Source organism: Erpetoichthys calabaricus, chromosome 9, assembly GCF_900747795.2.
Source record: "Erpetoichthys calabaricus chromosome 9, fErpCal1.3, whole genome shotgun sequence".
In the NCBI taxonomy this organism is placed as follows: domain Eukaryota; kingdom Metazoa; phylum Chordata; class Cladistia; order Polypteriformes; family Polypteridae; genus Erpetoichthys; species Erpetoichthys calabaricus.
This window is the reverse complement of record NC_041402.2, coordinates 97,560,164-97,578,092: the sequence shown is the minus strand read 5'-3', so window position 1 is coordinate 97,578,092 and position 17,929 is coordinate 97,560,164. Positions and strand designations below refer to the sequence as shown.

At 41.6% G+C, this 17,929-nt stretch overlaps 1 protein-coding gene across 1 annotated transcript in view; it reads right to left on the bottom strand.

Annotated features, from left to right (window-relative positions):
• The window catches only part of LOC114657990 (tumor necrosis factor receptor superfamily member 1B-like), a 96,149-nt gene that overhangs the window by 26,049 nt on the left and 52,171 nt on the right, over window positions 1–17,929 (bottom strand). The window lies entirely within an intron of this gene.

The window sequence follows — 17,929 nt, the reverse complement described above, 5'->3', positions numbered from 1 at the left end:
GGGCGTGTCTTTTAAGTAGAGTCTGCAAAGTGTTGGCACTGAGATGTGGCGTCAGCGCCATAGTTGAAGCCCCTAACGTTGCGGTCAGCAAGTCGGCTAACATCCGCCATGTGCCGTCTTTCAGTTGCGAGAAGCAGATCATAGAATGGTTGAAACTGTTGCCCCTAACGTTGCGCCACGGCGTGTGGTTCGTTTATACCTCGTGTCTTCTCATTAAACTTTTATCTCGCGAATATGTTATTGCAATCCGCAGCGGGAGCGTTTCTATAAACTTAATTTAAAGTTACGTTTTACACCGTGCTTTGTTTCCCTTATGAACATGCTTGTATGCTTAACTCGCTCCGTTCTCAATCGTTTAATTAATTTTTTGCTCTTCGCTGTTTGCGGCTGTTCCTCCATTTCCCCCTACTTCGTTCTTTTATCTCGCGAATATGTTATTGCAATCCTTAACGGGAGCGTTTCAATAAACTGATTGAAAATAGTTTTGCATTTACCTTTTTAGTAAAAGGCGAGCTTTTAAGCCTGAGAAATCACCCCGTAAATGCACACGTTTAATTGGACATGTGTTAATATGTATGGTTACACAGTATTAAAAGACAGTGAACAACGTCAGTTACCTTTCTTCCCGCGTTTGATAAAAGGTGAGCTTTTAAGCCTGAGAAATCACCCCGTAAATGCACACGTTTAATTGCACATGTGTTAATATGTATGCTTACACAGTATTAAAAGACAGTCAAAAATTAACGTCATTTACCTTCGTTCCCGCGTGTGACTCGTGCTGTAAATGTCTTCCTTGTTTTTAGTTCACGTGATTACGTAGGAGGCGTGATGACGCGATACGTGACTCCGCCTCCTCCATTACAGTGTATGGACAAAAAATATGTTTCAGTTATGACCATTACGCTTTGAATTTCGAAATGAAACCTGCCTAACTTTTGTAAGTAAGCTGTAAGGAATGAGCCTGCCAAATTTCAGCCTTCCACCTACACGGGAAGTTGGAGAATTAGTGATGAGTGAGTCAGTCAGTCAGTGAGTGAGTGAGTGAGTGAGTCAGTGAGGGCTTTGCCTTTTATTAGTATAGATATATAAATATATGTGTATATGTATATATATAATATATGTGTATGTGTGTGTGTGTATATATATACAGTGGTGTGAAAAACTATTTGCCCCCTTCCTGATTTCTTATTCTTTTGCATGTTTGTCACACAAAATGTTTCTGATCATCAAACACATTTAACCATTAGTCAAATATAACACAAGTAAACACAAAATGCAGTTTTTAAATGATGGTTTTTATTATTTAGGGAGAAAAAAAATCCAAACCTACATGGCCCTGTGTGAAAAAGTAATTGCCCCCTTGTTAAAAAATAACCTAACTGTGGTGTATCACACCTGAGTTCAATTTCCGTAGCCACCCCCAGGCCTGATTACTGCCACACCTGTTTCAATCAAGAAATCACTTAAATAGGAGCTGCCTGACACAGAGAAGTAGACCAAAAGCACCTCAAAAGCTAGACATCATGCCAAGATCCAAAGAAATTCAGGAACAAATGAGAACAGAAGTAATTGAGATCTATCAGTCTGGTAAAGGTTATAAAGCCATTTCTAAAGCTTTGGGACTCCAGCAAACCACAGTGAGAGCCATTATCCACAAATGGCAAAAACATGGAACAGTGGTGAACCTTCCCAGGAGTGGCCGGCCGACCAAAATTACCCCAAGAGCGCAGAGACGACTCATCCAAGAGGTCACAAAAGACCCCAGGACAACGTCTAAAGAACTGCAGGCCTCACTTAACTCAATTAAGGTCAGTGTTCACGACTCCACCATAAGAAAGAGACTGGGCAAAAACGGCCTGCATGGCAGATTTCCAAGACGCAAACCACTGTTAAGCAAAAAGAACATTAGGGCTCGTCTCAATTTTGCTAAGAAACATCTCAATGATTGCCAAGACTTTTGGGAAAATACCTTGTGGACTGATGAGTCAAAAGTTGAACTTTTTGGAAGGCAAATGTCCCGTTACATCTGGCGTAAAAGGATCACAGCATTTCAGAAAAAGAACATCATACCAACAGTAAAATATGGTGGTGGTAGTGTGATGGTCTGGGGTTGTTTTGCTGCTTCAGGACTTGGAAGGCTTGCTGTGATAGATGGAACCATGAATTCTACTGTCTACCAAAAAATCCTGAAGGAGAATGTCCGGCCATCTGTTCGTCAACTCAAGCTGAAGCGATCTTGGGTGCTGCAACAGGACAATGACCCAAAACACACCAGCAAATCCACCTCTGAATGGCTGAAGAAAAACAAAATGAAGACTTTGGAGTGGCCTAGTCAAAGTCCTGACCTGAATCCAATTGAGATGCTATGGCATGACCTTAAAAAGGCGGTTCATGCTAGAAAACCCTCAAATAAAGCTGAATTACAACAATTTTGCAAAGATGAGTGGGCCAAAATTCCTCCAGAGCGCTGTAAAAGACTCATTGCAAGTTATCGCAAACGCTTGATTGCAGTTATTGCTGCTAAGGGTGCCCAACCAGTTATTAGGTTCAGGGGGCAATTACTTTTTCACACAGGGCCATGTAGGTTTGGATTTTTTTTTCTCCCTAAATAATAAAAACCACCATTTACAAACTGCATTTTGTGTTTACTTGTGTTATATTTGACTAATGGTTAAATGTGTTTGATGATCAGAAACATTTTGTGTGACAAACATGCAAAAGAATAAGAAATCAGGAAGGGGGCAAATAGTTTTTCACACCACTGTATATATATATATATATATATAATATATGTGTATATATATATATTGTGATATGTGGCCGGCTTGTCATTCCGGCCAATACCCCCAGGCCGCCAGGTGGAGCTTTCCCTGCAACATGGACATGCCCCAAGTTCCAGCAGGGACTCATGGACTATGTAGTTTTTATGCACAGCCCTGCTGGATGCCTAGGGGACCACCAGGAGTCGCTGTAGGGAAACCCGAGGACTCTTATATGCCCTATGATCCGGAAGTACGTCATACTCCCAGGACAGGAGGAAACGGTGTACTTCCGGGTTAAAGAAAAGGACTATTTACCCTGACCCGGAAGGAATACGGACTTGTGGGTTGTGCCAGGAACCCCTTCCGGGTCAGGGAGTATAAAGGACTACGGGAAAGCCCAGTACGCTGAGCTGAGCTGGGAGGTAGGGTGGCGACGTGTCTGGGAGTGGTGGTATTGTGTATGGATTATTGTTTATTGATTACTTATATGAGTGTTGTAGTGTATAGGGTGCTTGGTGCACATATTAGTCTAAATGAAAGTTGTATTTGGACTTTTATATGGTGTCTGACGTCTGCTCAGACGGTTCAAGGGGTCATGGAGACCACAATCATTCACAATATATATAATATATGTGTATATGTATATGTATATATATGACAGCAACACTCATAACAATGACAACACAATTATATTAACAATCATGTTACATTATTTTTAAAATGTTTCCTTTCCTTTTTCATAACCTCTTTAACATACTACTTCTCCGCTGCGAAGCGCGGGTATTTTGCTATATAATATATGTGTATATGTATATATAATATATCTGTATGTGTATATATATATATATATATATATATATATATATATATACATAGATATATATTATATGTGTTTATGTATATATATATATACACATATTATATTATATATGTGTATATGTATGTATATATATATTATATGTGTTTGTGTATATATATACACATATTATATTATATATGTGTACAGTAATCCCTCGCTATATCGCGCTTCGACTTTCGCGGCTTCACTCCATCGCGGATTTTATATGTAAGCATATTTAAATATATATCGCGGATTTTTCGCTGCTTCGCGGGTTTCTGCGGACAATGGGTCTTTTAATTTCTGGTACATGCTTCCTCAGTTGGTTTGCCCAGTTGATTTCATACAAGGGACGCTATTGGCAGATGGCTGGGAAGCTACCCAACTTACTTTCTCTCTCTCTCTCTTGTGCTGAAGTAGGGGGGTGAGAGCAGGGGGGCTGTTCGCACACCTAGACGATACGGACGCTCGTCTAAAAATGCTGAAAGATTATCTTCACGTTGCTATCTTTTGTGCAGCTGCATGTCAGCTCGAAGGGCACGAATTGATTTTTGCTTGAAAAACAAACTCTCTCTCTCTCTCTCTCTCTTTGTCTGCTCCTGACGGAGGGGGTGTGAGCTGCCGCCTTCAACAGCTTTGTGCCCGGTGCTTCGCAAACTTAAAAGGCAAACAGCCCTATTGATTTGTTTGCTTTTGTCTCTCACTATCTCTGTGACATGATCTGCTCCTGACACGCACTCCTTTGAAGAGGAAGATATGTTTGCATTCTTTTAATTGTGAGATGGAACTGTGATCTCTGTCTTGTCATGGAGCACAGTTTAAACTTTTGAAAAAGAGACAAATGTTTGTTTGCAGTGTTTGAATAACGTTCCTGTCTCTCTACAACCTCCTGTGTTTCTGCGCAAATCTGTGACCCAAGCATGACAATATAAAAATAACCATATAAACATATGGTTTCTACTTCGCAGATTTTCTTATTTCGTGGGTGGCTCTGGAATGCAACCCCCGCGATGGAGGAGGGATTACTGTATATGTGTATATGTATATATATATATATATATATATATATATATATATATATATATATATATATATATATATATGACAGCAACACTCATAACAATGACAACACAATTACATTGACAATCATGTTACGTTATTTTTAAAATGTTTCCTTTCCTTTTTCATAACCTCTTTAACACACTACTTCTCCGCTGCGAAGCGCGGGTATTTTGCTAGTAATATAATATAATGCCATATATACTTAAGTATAAGCCGACCCGAATATAAGCCGAGGTACCTAATTTTACCTACAAAAACTGGAAAAACTTATTGACTCGATATATATATTGTGACAGGCCGCCCCTTCAACACTGGATCCGGAGGAGCAGCCTTGGGATGCACTCTATGTCCCCTGGAACGCGTGGTGGCAGCCCTCCTGGGTTACATCGGGGCCACAGGTGTGGGACTTCAGGACTCAGACCAGTTGGGCTCTGTGGCCACCACCCGGAGGGAGCTGCACGGCTTAACAAGCCTCTGTGGGCTGGAATGCAGCCACACCCGGAAGTGCAGCCTAATTAGGCCAATTACCACCTGGAGCACTTCCGGGAGGGCTACAAAAAGAGCCTGCAGCCACTACTCAAGTGCCAGAGTCGGGTGAAGGAGGACAAGTTTGCATGGGAGGAGTGGTGGTGCCAAGGAGAGGAAAGTGCTTGTTGTACTGGTGTGACTAGTGCTGGGACTGTGTATTACCTGTGGGTCACGGGGAAGACGTGTGCCCACAGCGGACGTGTCAATCTGTGTCGGGTCGGGCGCTATATAGCATCCATATCACAATATAAATATATATACTGTATATATATATATATATATATATATATATATATATATATATATATATATATATATATATAGTGGACCTCTAAGGTGGGCACCGACCCCCCAACCCGGCACAAACAGATGCAGAAACACAACTGCAAAACACACAGGAACTTTTATTTTCTCTTTCCCTTGTGGGAAATGTCTTCCTCATCTCCCACAAGCACAACACAGTCCCAAAAGCACAAGCACAACAGAATTCTTCTCCTTTTCTTTCTTTTTCTTTCTTTTTCTTTCTCCTTCTTTCTTCTCTTCTCCTCCTCCTCTCCTCCCGGCAAGCTTTGTCTCCCTCCTCCCGACTCTGGCTCACCAAGTAGTGCTGCTGGCCCCTTACATAAGGCACCCAGAAGTGCTCCAGGTGTTTGATGACGACAGCACTTCTGGGTGTGGCGGAAGTACTACCCATGAGGGCTAGCAGTTGCTGCAGCACCCCTTGACTGCACCCACGAACCCCAACAGGGCTGTACCAAACTCCAACTTCCATGGAGTCCTGCGGGAGTCCTAGGCACCGCTGCAACCCAGGGGGTCTGCCATCTAGCGCTCCAGGGGAGGTAACGCTCTGGTCACCCTTGCTCCCCCAATTCTCCCAGTGTGGAGACATCCCTACCATGCAAGGGCCCCGGCCATCCACTACAATATATATGTATATATGTCTTTTTGTACCATATTTCTCTCATCTGATTATTTCTGCCATGGTTACAGAAGTATATACAGGTTCAAGTAAACTATATTTCCAAAAGTATTGGGACACCTGCCTTAACACACACATGATCTTTAATGACATCCCATTCTTAATACATAGGCTTTAATATGGAGTTGGACTACCTTTTAGCTATTGACTCTGCAGAGAGTTGGTGACTTTTGTACACTATGCGCCTCAGCTTGCGCTGTCCCCACTTGGAGGGGTGTCCAATACTTTTGGAAATATAGTGTTTATTTATATTAAGATGTACTAATAAACCATAAAACTGTACATACTGTGCATATTGTTATAACTGTGCTGTGACAGACCCCATACATTATGTGTAGATCTGTCAATTATTGATGTAGCGTATGATGTCTAGTACTTTTTATAGTTTAAAAATATTTATTTCTTATTTTTTTGACAATGAAGTTAAAAAAACTGATGAGGTGGCCTTTAACTTGTAGGTGATAAAAATATGGAATATTTATCAATAGAGGTATGTCAGGCTAGTGTGACTGCATATTTTTATAAGCTGCTAAACACACACTCTCTTTGGTACTTTTTCTAATTTATCTATTATAGTGAGATTAAGGTAAATCACATGTTTTAAGGTCTGCATTTTGACAGAGCTGCTTTCATAAAGCACACACTTTACAGTCCCAGTCATTCAGGGCCTCCAACTTGCAAGGAAAATCTTGGGGGTTGGTGGCCGGATTGGCACTCCAGCACACTGTAAAAAAAAAAAAAACAACTCACACTCTTCCATTCCATTCAAACTAGCGTGTTGCTGAGGTGTCACCAGTTTTCACCGTTGCGCTTGGGTCCTAATTTGGGATCCTGAGGTGGTTCATCATGTGGTGGGTGTGTGAGAGGTACTTTAAGGATGACGGGAGGAGTGCCAACCTCAGATGGTCTGGCTGCGTTGTGAGGAGGCAGCCAAGATGGGGGTTGGGGGATAAAGTTCGTGACTGCTGAGTTTCCACCGGCTGCGCTTGTTATGGATGAGCCGGGGAGACCAAAAAGCAGGTGGGCTGGGATCTAAAGGTGACAGTGACTACAGATTTAACCTCTGGTTTTAATGGATTTTTTTTGTTTGTTTTTATCCCCCACTATTCACTTGTTTTTATGGACGTTTTTGAGCATTGTACTGTGGACACTGCTTTTGTTTTTTTAAATAAAAATACAGAACACTTGTGACACCATCCCCTTGAACCATGTGGGGTTTGTCCCTATCTGTCAGCTCATTCGGTCATAATTATGGATGGTGTTGGGTTCGGGAGGTTCCCAAATCTGAAGACAGAGCATAGAGTGGACCCGCATCATCTCAGGGTGTAGCAACGTGCTATATCAGTGCATACTCCTAACCAACAACCTCTCCATATTTAACTTGTCCTGTTATTTTTTTTTATGTGGTTTTGTTTTCTCTTTCTAGTATCGAGTATGTGATGACACTCAGAAATCCTATCACCTGGCCAAAGACTCTGTAGTTTTTGATGGAAAGGATGAATGATGCTTAGGCTATGATGATTACAATCTCATGGGTCTTCAAGGACTTTTCATCTACCATGATATTAATGAATAACTTTGTCACATTAAACTACTACAGAATACCCTGCAAGGGCTATGAAGTGTTTTGCCCATGGAGCTCTTAGATGTTAATTTTCCCAGCAAGAGTATTTGTTTTCTTACCCTCTCTGTCCATTTGACCATAGCATAAAAAGTAATATAAAATCATACACCGGCTTTTGCCTTGGAGACCATTACAGGTTTTAAAACTGCCTACATTTCCTTTGCTATGGATTCCTACATTTTCTGTTTTTGTGAGTGTCATTTTTTGTAAAGAATTTTGAGCTTTAGCATTGACTTTAGCATTAAATTTTCTTTATAACTAAATGTCACTGTCATGTTTGTTAGTAAGATGGACTACAGTTATAGCACTGGAGATTAGCTTGTACCTGGAAGTGTAATATGTGTAAATATAATAATTCTATAAACCTATAAAGAGTAGTTTTGAGACAACTTTTTGTATTGTTGGCTACTTATCACTAGATGGCAGTACCCTACTTCATGCTGATAGCATTGCCTTGTCATGTCTTAACCCTGTGATCACATGCAATTCAAAATTAAGAGTAGGGAATTTCTTAGTAAACCGCAAGATGGTGCTGCGGGATGAGTCACAGGCTCACAGTTCCTCTTCTGTGAGGCACTTGAGGAAAACAACATCAAATAAGTGTAATTTAACTTAACAGTGTTTATAACTAACACCATACTACTTTTTGGAATTAGCACATTTTGAATTCTTTTACATTTATGGGTGTAAATGTAATTAATACATTTCAGGATGTACTAAATAATAATAATTCTGAAACTCTTAAGTAAGAGGATGAGTGTTAAAGTTTCTGAAAGAAAATATTGTAAATTGATCAATTCATCAATGTTCAGAACACCCTTGTTCTGTTACTGAAGGATTGGATGCAAAGCAAGAGCCAAGCCCACAGCAAAAGACAACCGAGTTGGAGACCCTTAACTGGCCTAAAATAAGAATCTCCGCATCACTTGAAAATCAAACATTTGGGATGTGGTATTAAAATAGTTTTCCCAGTAAAAAACAGTATTGATATGGGGAGAACATTCATTTGTGTTTTTCCTGGAATCATTTTTTACTTACTAATTTAAGGGTTAGAGTGCGGTAGGGGTCTGTCTTAGTAGCGTCAGGTACAAGGCAAAAACCAGGTGTGAATAGGGAGCTGGTTCATTACAGGGCACACTCATAGAGGTACACATCCTCACTTCTGTATACCTGAGATACACTTCTTCCAGATGAATACTTAGGGAAAAATCCAAACAGACATGCATAAACTATTCAGACTCCTCACAGACAGAAATCAGATCTAAAATAAAATACAGGTCCCTGCGACTGCAACATAATGTGGCCCAGGACCCAATCCATTGTTTACTTTACTATGATAATATACAGAAAGAGTGAGGGACAAAGTATAATTCCAGCCCCCTGACAAAGTATGCATCGATCTCTTTACAGTATATGTTATCTAAAAGTAAGGCAATTTAGCTGTTAACGCTTGAGCTTAAAATCACAAGTCAGATGTCAATACCAGATTACCACTGCACATACTACCTTCTTATTTTTACTTCTAGGCAGTCTGTGTATGCCGAGTGTGGCCCATTCTAGGCCACCTGAACTTTGTTATATTAAGTATGACAAAGTCCCTACTCTACATTCTCTCCCTGTGCATGGGTACCAGATTTATACAGAACTATAATAATAAAAAGAAAACATCTAAAATTATGTAACAATGTCACATCAGTTCATCTTATTTCCTATTAATAACTCATGGGCTCTGCCCCCTGCTCGCTTCGCTCTCCATCCCCCGGGTATGGGTAACCGGATGTACAATTTTAAGTGATTGTTATTTTCATGGGAACGGTTACATATGCATAATAGAACTAACTATTTTACATTACAGCAAGTAATAACCATAGTTTAAAATAGTAAAACATAATAAATTGAAAGAAATTTATGTTGCATGTTGCGTTAGAGTTATTTGTTAAATATGATGGCAACACGAATTAGACGATCTACAAGTTTCCAACTTAAACTTTAAAGCCAAACAGTATCTACATACTTCTGTAATATCACCTATGTCCATATATTTGATCTCTTTTTGCTGTTCAGTTATTTCTCAGAGTAATAATTTCCATTTGTTAGCGCTAATGCGATTTTTACTATCAGTTTTTCGTGCCTTTCGAATTTTACTACTTTCATAATCTTTAACCTGCTCTGCATGTGTATCGCACCAAAGTTTTTGAACCTATTTATGACGTTCTACTTTGTCTTCTACTCTGTCTTTTATTTTCGTCCTTGCTTGGATCTGCTAGGTTTTCAGTTCCACTTGGTCCGGGTTGATTATTTCTTTCCGAATTTGCACTTATATTATTATTGTTCTTTTTGAATTCTTTTCTCTCCAACACTTTTGGGCCTCTTTTTGATGCGCCGCCTTTTCTTCTTTGCTTAGTCGTTGACGTGTCATCTAGAAGATTATTGAGTGTTATACCTGCCTCTGACTCTCCACCTTGCATTTTTTAACTTGCACTGCATTTTTATCACTCTTTAATTAATATTGTTTTTATCAGTATGCTGCTGCTGGAGTATGTGAACTTCCTCTTGGGGATTAATAAAGTGTCTATCTATATCTATCTAGAATGTATAGAATTATTGTCCAGAAATGGAGTATTATGAATGAAACGAATAGATTGTATGTATAAATGGACTGTTACGAATGAAACGAAAAGATTGTATGTATAACAATACTGTCCATAAAAGCCTCTTTAAAGGATGAAGCGAAGTACTTTTCATAAACGACTTAAAATTAAGAAAACGTAAAAATTAAAAAAAAGTGTGTCTGACAAAAGCATTCACACGAATGAGAGGTGAGAGTGCAGGAACTGTGTCTGACAAAAGCATTCACACAAATCAGAGGTGATTGGACCGTATGGTTGAAAAAATCTTCTAGCAAAAGTCTCGACTCGCAAGACTCAAAATTATCTGTTTGAAAAAATCTCATCCCAGGATTTCCTTTCATAATAGAGAGGTATAACTTCTATGCAATTATTATCAAATCACATTTTTACATCAATGAAGAAGAGATATGCCTTATAAAAAGAGATTAAGCATGTATTTCTAAACTTTTTTGACTTTTGATGGCCCACTGTGAATTATTTTTCTTTATTGATAAATTCATATTATTCAAATCATGCATGTAATTAATATGTATCAGCAAATATAAGCAATTACCAGCGGATGGATAAATATGCCATGTATAATTCAGTGAAATAATAAAGTTAATTGAATCTGAAGTTTAACTATATTATTCAGTTTATCTAGATGATTGCTGAGGAAGTTATCTAGTATTGTGAACTCTTTTAATATGCATGACAAATTGCCTTTACATACATTACACCAATAAACTGAATCATTTAGTAAAGAAATTGTATTGTATCCTTGGTCTTGGGGTTGGCACAGTGTTTAGAGAAACTGTCTAACATATTCTGTGTCCTATGTTCATCTCTTGAGCTTGGTTGTTGACTCCATTGAGCTAGCTGTTTATCCTCGTGTCTGTGTGGGTTTTCCTGCCACATTACCAATGATTGGCAACCAAGAACTGTCCATGTGATAGACTGGCCATCTGTCCAGGGTGGGTTCCTGTCTAATGTTCCCAGTGTTGCTGGGAAGACTCTGATATGAAAATTAAGCTCAAGTTACAAGAGTTTGATTTCTTCAACTACACCAACATTTTCAATGAATGTTTTCACAAAATTATTCCCCATCTAATGTTACACTAAGAAAAATGCCTCTTTTATGAAGTAAATTAAATATTAAAAACAATTTAAAAGCTGTTAACCTGGTCTGTGAACACACCTGAATGCTATGCCATACATACATTTCCTAACTTATCTGAAGAAATAACAATATGCTTATTTAGCCACAATTACAATAGGTAGACAAACAAACTAAAAACGCAGTATTTTCTGTCATTTAAATATTGTTAACATACTTGTGAGTCTTTTTATGATTTCAAAGTTTTAAATGTGTTAATGTAATTACTTCATATTATAACATTATATTATGAACAATGCACTTTTTGAAATTTGACTTGTGATATGAAAAGCTACTGTATGTAGCAGAATGGTTATGATTCTAAGAAATGCAATCATTTTGTATGGCTCGCCTGGTCCCCCATGCCTAAATTTCAGACTCCATCCACCCAGGCCATAAATCAATATAATAAAAATGGCATCCATCTCATTTAACAGTATATAATGCTCAAGAAAATGTACTCACTTAAATACACAGCATATACCTATTTAATTTAGATGTTCACCACCTGCAAGGATTCTTCCACATGTTAATTTAGTGCTATTTACCAATGTTTCATTTGCATTTAAAATATCTGAAACTAATAATTCAATATAATCAAAAATGTACATGCACTGTCAAAGATTAATAAGGAATTACATGCTCTCTTTATAAGTGACATAATGCTTTAAATAAGTCAAGCTCTTAAAGTTAATGGTGTTAACAATTTGACAATTAAATGATCAGACAAAGTGCAGAATTCATATATTGGTTATCATCTTTAATTGTGATTATTTATCATGATTCTTTGTTGATGTAAAGTTATATATTACTGTTCCCCACAAAAATTGCTTTTATTAATTTCTGTGATCTAGCAATCTCTGAAGTTAAATTTGAATTAAAGAAGCCACAGATTTCAGTTACATGTGGTGGATTATTGAAATTATTGGAATTATTGGAACCCGCGAGGGCAGGTCCCCAACGAAGTGGGTCCTACTGCGAGTCCAGGGTCCGGTCCTGCTATAAAGACAGAAACAGTGGCACAGACGCTGCCTGGACACCACCACCTGGCGTCCCTCCGTGCTACGCACAGGCAGCGCTCCCCCCTCTGACCGGCACCCCAGGACTTGCCTCTTCGGCACCCCCTCCGCGGTTTCTTTGGCCATCTGATTGGGACAACAGACGGGTCTGCTCACACTTCCGTCACCTTCGCTGACTCTGGGGCTTCCTTCTGTCTCCACAGAGGGTGGCCATTTCTCCGGCCGGGAGCTTCCTGCCTCACGTCCTCCCTTATCGGAGGAACCGGCTCTCTTCCCTCGATTCCTCCTTTTCCTCTGGGACGCCATGACGGTATGGGTCTGCCTATGGCAAAAGCACAGACCCTATCCCTTCTACATCCCTGTAGAACAACGTGAGGCCGCCGTTGGCTCGGGGCGTAGGGCGTTAGGACCTGGGGCACACATCAACCCGCGGCCTGCCAGCCCTCTCGCTGTCTCTCCCCTCACCCCGCACGCAGCAGTCGCCGCCACGTCCACTGTTGGAGACCCCCCTACTTGGTTCCGCTCATTCACATCACGGGCCTTTTCGGTGGGATCTCCCTTATCCTTTATGGGGTCGGTTCCACTTACCTTCCCCACCGCGTCCATCCGGCTGAAGACTCCAGCGTCGCTCCTATCCGCCCACTGTCGCAGCGTCATCACAGACGCGACTGCCTTCACCTCCAACTCCTTCAGTCCTCTACGGAGGACACGCACCACCTGCAATAGCAACTCTGCGGGCTGCAAGCACTCCTCCAGCTCGCGCAGAGCCACCGGTGGTAGGCTTACCTGTCCATCAGCGGCACACGCCAGCTGCTTCCTATGGGCCCTTTCCTCCGGCCCAATCGGGTCCTTCCCCGGCACGAGACAGACATTCCTTGGTCCCACCTCCATCCAATCATCGACGGGCATGCAAGACACACCTTCCAATCCTGTTCCTGTCTTGTGGCCATCTTGCTTCCCCTCCACCTGGTGCGGCGAAGAGCCGGCTTTTTGAGCTGCAGCGTCTCCTTCTCGGCAGCTCTCCCTGCTACCGCCGTGTCAATGAAGCCCCGTGGATCAGCACGCTCCTGTCACTGACGCGGATCCGGGCAGCCTCTGCCAGCAACACACAAAACACGCCTGGCCCCACAGGGCCGGCTGCTGGTGAGCAGGGAACTTACCTCCCGGGTCCCGTCTGTCTGAGGATACGTCCTCGGCGTGGCCTTGCTAGGCGACATGCCATCCCGGGCGCCTCCTGCGGCAGCGTGCTCGCAGGAACCCGCTGCACTCCGGCTACACCCGCTGTCTTCCTCCCACACCAGGGGGAAACGGCCCTTCTGCAAACCGGTGGCAGTCCATGGGGTGAATCGCTCCCGCAGAGTTGTGCGTGTGCGTGTGTGGGCTCCCCTGCTGCACCGGGCTGTCCACAGACTTATTTTTTAAAACAGGTCCCCGCCTTGAACCAGGCAGAGCATCCTGCTGACTACGCCACTGTGGAAAGCAGCCCGCACACAGACAGACGGACATTGTTTTGTCACCCAGCACACATTTATTATACAAATATACACAGCAATGATCATGCACAACCCACTGCCGCAGCACCAATCACCCCAAAGTCCAGGCCCTTTCACAATGCCTTTTCTCTTTGTCTCTGACTGCCTCTACTCTTCTCCTCGGAGCTCCGTCCTCTTCCACCCGACTCCAGCCATCGAATGGAGGGAGGCGGCCCCTTTTATAGTCACTCCGATGTGCTCCAGGTGCCTCCCGACAATTTTCCCCCAGTGTGGCGGAAGTGCCAGCTGCACACCCGGAAGCACTCCGGGTGTCCCTGATCCTCTTCCCCCCAGCACTTCTGGGTGTGGCGGATGTGCTGAGGGCCAGGGTTCTGAAAGGGATTGAGGCGCCACCTGGAGGTGACCACGGGCCCCTATAGGGTTGAGCTTCCAAGCTCCATTCCCGTGGTCCCCAAAGCCACCAGGGTGGTCGCCCCCACATGGTCTGGGGGAGGCTTAAGATCTCCTCCGGTCCTCCTGGACGTCCCGGCTGGGTACCACCCCCAGCCACCTGTGACAATCTTTATTAACTTTTGGGCCAAATCCATCAACTGAAAGTGGTACTTTACCTGAACACATATTCGATTTTTTTTTTATTCAGGCAGCTGCAGAGTCCGATTTATTCAACTTTACTTTTATAATAATTGTTCAATATATTATTAATTTGATTTGATTTTTTGTTGATGGTTCTTTAATGTACATAATATAATCATTGTCTTGCGGTTTACTCCTCAACTATCCATCCCGATATCTAAGTACATGAGAAATTCTAAGGGGAGACCACCCCTGATTTTTGAAAATAAAACGGCACTGATCGAGAGACTGACGGTCATCATACAAGATCAGCACATTGTTGCTGATCAATCACTTTTGTTTTAAAAACGTCGTTTAACAACGAAGCGATACAAACCTTATAAAATTCCTCAGTTGGCAACATCTCTACTGAACTAAAGGTAGGTAGGCAAAGAGAGTCTGCCAAGTGATGAAAAGCTAAACATACTAATGTGTTTTAGTATTTATGCTATATTTATTAATTTATCTTTTTTAGTTAATATTCACAGCTCAAAATACCTGATATTGAGAGAATAATCCAGTAGCAGAATTATTATTATCCCCATTTTTTCAATGTTTCTCCATCCATCCATCCATATTCCAACCCGCTGAATCCGAACACAGAGTCATGGGGGTCTGCTGGAGCCAATCCCAGCCAACACAGGGCACAAGGCAGGGAACCAATCCTGGGCAGGGTGCCAACCCACCGCAGGACACACACAAACACACCCACACACCAAGCACACACTAGGGCCAATTTAGAATCGCCAATCCACCTAACCTGCATGTCTTTGGACTGTGGGAGGAAACCGGAGTGCCTGGAGGAAACCCACGCAGACACGGGGAGAACATGCAAACTCCACGCAGGGAGGACCCGGGAAGCGAACCCAGGTCCCCAGATCTCCCAACTGCGAGGCAGCAGCGCTACCCACTGCGCCACCGTGCTGCCCTCAATGTTTCTCTCTCTCTCAAAATAAATAGTTGAAATATCATATTCTTTTTGTTCTCAGATCCTGTCTCTGTCATTTTGTGTCTGTCCATAGTCTTATTACCTGTTCTTGCTCTGCTTATTATGGGTTTACTGTTCTTATGCATGGGCTATTCAAGTCTCACTGCCCCTAACCTTGACACTACATGCTTGTTTTTCCTTGTTTCCCTCAATACAGCTGGTGGGGTCTGCACACTGATTCAAACCTAAGAGCCCCACTCTTCCTAAGCCCCCATGATTTTCATGATCACACCTGTCAGAACATAGTAGATTCTGTTTTCTAATTTTTGATATCTTTTCAGGCCTGCAGGTGGCAAAATGGAATAGAAATGGAATCAGAGATCAATATCAATATGGTAGAAAATAACAAAGCCCAATATTTGAGATTTTTGAATGCAATATTGAAGGCATTCATTATAAGCACATTGTCATTGGAGTAGGATATGTTGTGTGCTGTAGACATTTAGAGTAAGAAAAATCTCACACCTTAAAATTCATCTAAATTTCATTACCAATTGGCCCATTCTGGGCAATAAAAGCAAAAGAAAAAAATTGCCAACAATCAGAGTTTTTCAGCACAAATGACATAGAAAATATTTAAAAAATTATAAAATTGTGTGAAGTTGTTCATATTCAGTACCTGGTTATACTTGTTTTTATCAGACAAAAACAAAACCAAACAGTAAACTGTGTTGTGTATTGTAGTAAGCTTCCACTAACATTAAAGTCATATTATATCCAAACCCGTTAAGTGTACAGTTCTATCTCATTGTGACGCAAAAACTAAACTCCAGTAGCTCTTTAACTGTACCATAATTACTAAACTAAAACTGAAACTAATATATATATAAATAAAATAGAAATGTCTTTGTTAAATAAAAACTAAATTAAAACTAAAAATACACGATGAAGGAAAACTAAAACTTAACTGAATTTCCAATTAAGGTCAGAAAAAATATAGAAATAAAAACTAATATAAAAAGGCAAAACTATAATAACCTTGTTAGGGAGAAGGTGAGACAGGCACTGGGTGGTAGTGAAGAATTACCAGAGAGTTGAGAAACTACAGCAGATGTAGTAAGAGTGACAGCAAGAAGGGTGCTTGGCGTGACATCTGGACAGAGGAAGGAGGAAAAGGAAATCTGGTGGTGGGAATGGGGAAGTACAGGAGAGTATACAGAGGAAGAGGATGGCAAAGAAGAATTGGGATAGTCAGAGAGATGCAAAAAGTAGACAAGAGTACAAGGAGATAAGGCGCAAGGTGAAGAGAGAAGTGGCGAAGGCTAAAGAAAAGGCATATGATGAGTTGTATGAGAGGTTGGACACTAAGGAGGGAGAAAAAGACCTGTACCAATTGGTTAGACAGAGGGACCAAGCTGGGAAAGATGTGCAGCAGGTTAGGGTAATAAAGGATAAAGATGGAAATGTACTCACAAGCGAGGATGGTGTGTTGAGCAGATGGAAAGAGTACTTTGAGAGGCTGATGAATGAAGAGAATGAAAGAGAGAAGAGGTTGGATGATGTGGACATAGTGAATCAGGAAGTGCAACGGATTAGCAAGGGGGAAGTAAGGACAGCTATGAAGAGGATGAAACATGGAAGCGCCGTTGGTCCAGATGACATACCTGTGGAAGCATGGAGGTGTTTTGGAGAGATGGCAGTGGAGTTTTTAACCAGATTATTTAATGGAATCTTGGAAAGTGATAGGATGCCTGAGGAGTGGAAAAGAAGTGTACTGGTGCTGATATTTAAGAATAAGGGGGATATGCAGGACTGTAGTAACTACAGGGGGATGAAATTGATGAGCCACAGCATGAAGTTATGGGAAAGAGTAGTGGAAGCTAGATTAAGAAAGGAGGTGATGACTATGGTTTCATGCCAAGAAAGAGCACCACAGATTGCTCTGAGGGTGTTGATGAAGAAGTATAGAGAAGGCCAGAAGGAGTTGCATTGTGTCTTTCTGGACCTGGAGAAAACATATGACAAGGTGCCTCGAGAGGAGTTGTGGTATTGTATGAGGAAGTTGGGAGTGGCAGAGAAGTTTGTAAGAGTTGTACAGGATATGTATGAGGGAAGTGTGACTGTGGTGAGGTCTGTGGTAGGAGTGACGGATGCATTCAAGGTGGTGGTGGGATTACATCAGGGATCGGCTCTGAGCCCTTTGTTATTTGCAATGGTGATGGACAGGTTGACAGATGAGATTAGACAGGAGTCCCCGTGGACTATGATGTTTGCTGATTACATTGTGATCTGTAGCGATAGTAGGGAGCAGGTTGAGGA